This window comes from Oncorhynchus kisutch, linkage group LG11 (assembly GCF_002021735.2).
Source record: "Oncorhynchus kisutch isolate 150728-3 linkage group LG11, Okis_V2, whole genome shotgun sequence".
In the NCBI taxonomy this organism is placed as follows: domain Eukaryota; kingdom Metazoa; phylum Chordata; class Actinopteri; order Salmoniformes; family Salmonidae; genus Oncorhynchus; species Oncorhynchus kisutch.
The window spans coordinates 34132239-34139654 of record NC_034184.2 but is presented as its reverse complement, the minus strand read 5'-3'; positions in this window follow the sequence as shown (position 1 = coordinate 34139654).

Here is a 7416-nt window from a genome sequence, read left to right as displayed (position 1 = left end):
AAATGCTAATAAAACTAAGTGCATGCTCTTCAACCGATCGCTGCCCGCACCCTCCTGCCCGACTAGCATCAATACTCTGGACAGTTCTGACTTAGAATATGTGAACAACTACAAATACCTAGGTGTCTGGTTAGACTGTAAACTCTCCTTCCAGACTCACATTAAGCATCTCCAATCCAAAATTAAATCTAGAATCGTCTTCCTATTTCATAACAAAGCCTCCTTCACTCATGCTGCCAAACATACCCTCGTAAAACTGACTACTACAAAATAGCCCCTAACACTCTACTCAGCAAACTGGATGTAGTCTGTCACAGTGCCACCCCTTTTGTCACCAAAGCCCCATATGCTACCCACCACTGTGACCTGTATGCTCTCATTGGCTGGCCCTCACTACATATTCGTCGCCAAACCCACTGGCTCCAGGTCATCTATAAGTATTTGCTAGGTAAAGCCCCGCCTTATCTCAGCTCACTGGTCACTATAGCAACACCCACCCATAGCTCCAGCAGGTATATTTCACTGGTCAACCCCAAAGCCAACACTTCCTTTGGCCGCCTTTCCTTCCAGTTCTCTGCTGCCAATGACTGGAACGAATTGCCAAAATCAATGAAGCTGGAGTCTTATATCTCTCTGTCTAACTTTCAGCTGTCAGAGCAGCTTACCGATCACTGTACCTGTACACAGCCAATCTGTAAAGCACACCTGACTATCCCCATATTATTACTTACCCTCTTGCTCTTTTGCACCCCAGTATCTCTACTTGCACATCATCATCTGCACATCTATCTCTCCAGTGTTAATGCTAAATTGTAATTATTTCGGCTCTATGGCCTATATATTGCCTACCTCCCTACTCTTCTACATTTGCACACACTGTACATAGATTTTTCAAAATATGTTCTATTGTGTTATTGACTGTACGTTTGTTTATGTGTAACTCTGTGTTGTTGTTTTTGTTGCACTGCTTTGCTTTATCTTGGCCAGGTCGCAGTTGTAAATGAGAACTTGTTCTCAACTGGCCTACCTAGTTAAATAAAGGTGAAATAAAAAATAAGACAGGAGTTCCCTGACGTGTAAAGAATATACATGGTTCCCCAGTCCCGCGGTGTTTGCCCTTATATTTAATAATAGAAATATGATAAAAATGTGTGTTGTATAATTTTAATGATGGGTGAAAGATCTCACCCAAGTCAGACATCCAGTATCATCCTGTTTTTCAGTCAGGGTATCCATTTCAAAAGCATCTCTTCTGTCCTCCATCTGTAGAAAAACGAGGAAGCGTGACACTTATTGAAAGGGTGATATTACTAAACGCTTGTGATGTACTGTCTTATTAGTAATCACCATTTGTCTCTTGTGATTTTCCAACGTCTGATTCACAAGGGACATGTGCCACCATGTCACTGACTGGTTGGCATTGCTTACTCGGGCCAAGGAGTAGTCCATTGGCTCAGTGGAAGGAGGCACCTCCCTTACAACATACAGGAGACACAACACACAGGAGACACAACACTGATTAAATTATTAACGATGGTTAGGTGACTTCCAGGACAGATAGTATTTTGACCATTGACCAGATCAAATGTGACCAACCTGATTCAAGTGTCCTCCATTACTCTGAAGCAGGGCTGGTGTCTGGCCAATGCCTCAGCCTTCTGTAACACCTCCTGATATGGTAGGGTGTTCCCACAATGCTGTTGAACAAGACATCCACCAGGTTTTGTACGTAGCCTGTGAAAGTGATAAAATACCCCTCAATAAACAAAAGTGACTCATTTCAGGAAACTAGGCCTATGTCACATGTCACTACTTCACAGGAGAGGTATTTGAATGTAAACATTTATTTTTCATCAAAATGTGTCTTTTGGCAGAAATGTCTTCTGGAACATGAACTTTAATGTGCCTTCGTAACAAACTTGTATGCCATCTGTATATATGAGTAACATGTTTTAATTATGAGCCTAGTTGGTTTAGCCACGTGAAAAGACAGGAACCTTCCCGCTAGCCACGATTGGCTGAGATAATGGATGGGCTGGTCATGCTGAGAGATGAGTTTGGATTAGTCTGCAATGTATGATGCGTCTGTCTATAACATGAGTTGCTCAGTATGTGTAAGTAATCCTTTCTAATGCAGTTTTTTTATAAGATATCACAAAGTACTTCAAAAGTGTTGCTAATGCTCTCCACTTTCTGGAGGACGATTGTGCCACGCTGACTCTGAAAATGAGTCCGACGATAAGGAAATCCCTGATTTTAGTTTACATTTTAATTGAACCATACATTGTAGAGTCTTCTGAAATGGTGATCAACCGTGTTGTTGTCAGAGAAGTTGATCAAGTTTTGAAATCAGTGGAATGCCCAGCCACTTTAACTATGCCACTTTGTTTACATACTCATCTCATATGTTATACTGTACTCGATATCATTTACTGTATCTTGCCTATGCTGCTTTGTACCATCACTCATTCATATATCCTTATGTACATATTCCTTATCCCCTTACACTGTGTATAAGACAGTAGTTTTTTTGGAATTGTTAGTTAGATTACTTGTTCGTTATTACTGCATTGTCGGAACTAGAAACACAAGCATTTCGCTATACTCGCATTAACATCTGCTAACCATGTGTATGTGACAAATAAAATTTGATTTGATTTGATTTGATTTGGAAGCAGCATATCATAGCTAAAGAGAATTCTGGCAATTTCATTGCAAATATGCAGAGGGAGTCAACAAGAGAACACCAATGGCTGTTGTATAAAATACCTGTCTCCAGATTACATCTTCAAACAAAGGGCAACCATGGCATCCTTGATAGGGGAGGAGAAGCGTTCACCCATGTAAGAAAGTCTAGTTAGCTACATTTTCAGAAATTATATGTTTCTAGTTTTGTCAGACTTTTTCATTGCAAGTCAAAGCGTACTGTTAGCTAGCTAGCTACAGTTACCTGGCTGGCTAGCTAGCTAGAGTTACATGTATGATCTGTGTTGTAATATTATTTGTATCTAAGCAAGCCATTTGCATTGCTAGTTGTAGCCTAATGTTAGCTAGCTAGCTAACATTGAACCTAGTTGGTTAGCTTTAGCTACCTGCAGATTCATGCATGGTAGTAACGTTATGAGTTGGGATTATGGTTTATTATTTAGCTAGCTACATGTCTAAACAAAAGACTCCACTATGCAAATAACTATTTCACTGTACAGTTGACAGTTTCTATGTTTGTGCATGTGACAAATACACTCAGATTTTATTTCATATACTGTGTGTTTTCACGAGACTGTAATGTGAAGAACAACATGACCTGCACCAAAGTCAAATTAGGATATAACGTTAGGCCAACAAGACAGTGTCTAAGTTTTAAAATTCTTTGGTAGAATGCCCTGGCACCTATTACCATACACCATTCTTTTGCCTTGCCTATTCACCCTCTGAATGGCACGCATACACAATCCATGTCTCAATTGTCTCTAGACGTAAAAATCCTTCTTTAACCTGTCCTCTCCCCTTAATCTACACTGATTGAAGTGTATTAAATAAGTGACATAAATAAGGGATCATAGCTTTCACCTGATCAGTCTGTCATGTAAAGAGCATGTGTTCTTAATGTTTTGCAAACTCAGCATCAACGGTTGTCTAGAAAGGATCAACAACCAACTGGACAGAGCTTGAAGAATTTAAAAAAGAATAATGTGCAAATACTGTACAATCCAGGTTTGCAAAGCTCTTAGACTTACCCATAAAGACTCACGGCTGTAATCACTGTCAAACGGTGATTCTAACATTGGGGGGGGGGGGGTCATGCAAACACAATTTCCCCTTTAGCCCACCCATTTCCAGTTAATGTAAAACAGAATCATGAAAAATCACTTCTGGCTCAAGCTCTCTTTTTTAAACATTAGACCATAAATACAGGGAGCTGGTAAATGGCGACGGATGACAGGCCTGCCTCAAGAATCTCATTATTCCTACCTCAAATTCATTTAAGGAGCAAAACAGGTCTTGAGAGTTGTCTGGCTTAATGCATTGCGATCGCTTTTAGAACTAATTTCTGGAAGCAACCTCATGACCCTGCATCTCGTCAAGGTGCTATGTTTTATAACCTTCCCCTACATTACACTCAGAAAAGTGTTCCAAACGGGTTCTGCGGCTGTCCCCATAGAATAACCCTTTTTGGTTCCAGGTAGAACTCTTTTGCGTTCCATGTACGACCCTATGTGGAAAAGGTTCTACATTGATCCCTAAAGGGTTCTACCTGGAACCAAAAGAGGTTCTTCAAAGTGATCACCTATGGGGCCAGCCGAAGAACCCTTTTGGTTCTAGATAGCATCTTTGTTCCTATGAGTGTGCTATATAAACGTACACAAGTCCCCTATGGAAATCAAATGCTGGCTAACATGAGACTAAATTGGTTACGAAACCAAATGAGGGTTGAATTCCTGAATATTATTATTTATACAAGGTTTGTCTATGTTGAAAATTGGCTACAATGATGACATAATCCTGTGATTTGAAATTTCACCCGCAAAACAGTTTACGTTGATTACTTTTTTTGAATCCAATGTATTTTCCGCGCAGACTCCACATCACGATAAATTGATAATTACATTGAAACAATGTTGATTCAACCAGTTTGTGCCCAGTGGGATGGTATTTCTTTAGGAATGTAAACAGTAGCAATTGGCATTTTGATATTTGGGGTGACAAATACAATAAAGAAAACATCAAGTTGTAATGATGACATGACACTTTGTTCGACCCATGTCAAACATGATATTGGTATTGTTTGTATTTCAGATCAAACGTGCAGTCTAACTGGAACAGAATTACCCGATACTCTAATACAGTCATATACAGCTGAAGTCGGAAGTTTACATACACTTGGGTTGGAGTCATTAAAACTCGTTTTTCAACCACTCCACAAATTTCTTGTCAACAAACTATAGTTTTGGCAAGTCGGATAGGACATCTACTTTGTGCATGACACGAGTCATGTTTCCAACAATTGTTTACAGACAGATAATTTCACTTATAATTCACTGTATCACAATTCCAGTGTGTCAGAAGTTTACATACACTAAGTTGACTGTGCCTTTAAACAGCTTTGAAAATTCCAGAAAATCTTGTCATGTTTTTAGAAGCTTAGGATAGGCGAATTGACATCATTTGATTCAATTGGAGGTGTACCTGTGGATGTATTTCAAGGCCTACCTTCAAACTCTGTGTCTCTTTGCTTAACATCATGGGAAAATCAAAAGAAATCAGCCAAGACCTCCAAACGCCTGCAATTTCCAAATGCCTGAAGGTACCAAGTGCATCTGTACAAACAATAGCAAGCATAAACACCATGGGACCACACAGCCATCATACCGCTCAAGAAGGAGACGCGTTCTGTCTCCTAGAGATGAACGTACTTTGGTGCGAGAAGTGCAAATCAATCCCAGAGCAACAGCAAAGGACCTTGTGAAGATGCTGGAGGAAACAGGTACAAAAGTATCTATATCCGCAGTAAAAACGAGTCCTATATTGACATAACCTGAAAGGCCGCTCAGCAAGGAAGAAGCCACTGCTCCAAAACTGCCATGAAAAGCCGTTTGCAACTGCACATGGGGACGAAGATCGTACTTTTTGGAGAGATGGCCTCTGGTCTGATGAGAAAAAAATAGAACTGTTTGGCCATAATGACCATTGTTATGTTTGGAGGAAAAAGGGAGAGGCTTGCAAGCCAAAGAACACCATCCCAACCGTGAAGCACGGGGGTGGCAGCATCATGTTGTGGGGGTGCTTTGCTGCAGGAGGGACTAATGCACTTCACAAATAGATGGCATCATGAGGGAAGAAAATTATGTGGATATATTGAAGCAACATCTCAAGACGTCAGTCACGAAGTTAAAGCTTGGTCGCAAATGGGTCTTCCAAATGGACAATGACCCCAAGCATACTTCCAAAATTGTGGCAAAATGGCTTAAGGACAACAAAGTCAAGGTATTGGAGTGGCCATCACAATGCCCTGACCTCAATCTTATAGAACATTTGTGGGCAGAACTGAAAAAGAGTGTGCGAGCAAGGAGGCCTACAAAGCTGACTCAGTTACACCAGCTCTGTCAGGAGGAATTGGCCAAAATTCACCCAACTTATTGTTGGAACCTTGTGGAAGGCTACCCGAAATGTTTGACCCAAGTTAAACAATTTAAAAGCAATGCTACCAAGTATTAATTGAGTGTATGTAAACTTCTGACCCACTGGGAATGTGATGAAAGAAATAAAAGCTGAAATTAAATCATTCTCTCTACTATTATTCTGACATTTCACATTCTTAAAATAAAGTGATGATCCTAACTGACCTAAGACAGGGAATTTTGACTCGAATTAAATGTCAGGAATTGTGAAAAACTGAGTTTAAATGTATTTGGCTAAGGTTTATCTAAACTTCCGACTTCAACTGTAGCTAAACAAATAATGGTAATTTTTGTATCCATTTTAGGACTGCCACATGGGAAAAGCTGAGTAAAATGAAACATTAGGAGTCCTGTAGATAGTTTCCTCTAGGGATGAAAGAAATATCCTGGAAATCCTGCAGCTCATCTTTTCCCTGCCCCTCTTTCTACAGTTGCCATTATTCTTGCCATAAATTATACCACAAAGTGAATTACACTTGCTTTTCACTTTACCAGGCAGGTTTGATCAATCCTAAAGCACAACACATAATCTCATGAAATCTTCACAGTGATTCCAGCCGCTGTTTCTTTGGCGTTTAAACCACTTCAAATCATTTTCATTGCCTCACTATTAAAATGTGTAATTCATACCTGCCATTTGGGAGATGTATAACACAAGCCCCTCTCACTTTTTTCTTTATCTCTCTCTCTCTCCCTCACCGCTCAGTCTCTCCAACCCTTTCTATCTTTCTCCTGTATATCAAACAACCCCATGTAACAGGTCATGCAGATATCCCACAAGTCAGCAGTGTACAAGTTTCCATCCAGGAGAGTAGTGTATTACCGTCAAACATGATGGCATAATGACTGCTGTAAAACTAATAAACAGCTTAATTCACACAACGCTATTCCTCCTTTTCATGAGCGGTCTGTCTCTTTCACTCTGTTCTCTCCCTTTCCTTTCTTTCATAAATTCATCCCCCTGCACCTCTCCGCCAGCATCAGTTACCCATAAATCACTTATGTTTTCTAACGTGATCCATTTGCCCAGAACACCGAGCGGCAGTTGCAGGAATTGGGTTAGGAATAATCTGCTGAGCAACAGAGCCTCGCTAGTCATGATGCTGCAGGGTAATGTATAGCCATTAGCACCGAGAGAGAGAGGGAGAGGTGTGTGTGTGTGTGTGTGTGTGTGTGTGTGTGTGTGTGTGTGTGTGTGTGTGTGTGTGTGTGTGTGTGTGTGTGTGTGTGTGTGTGT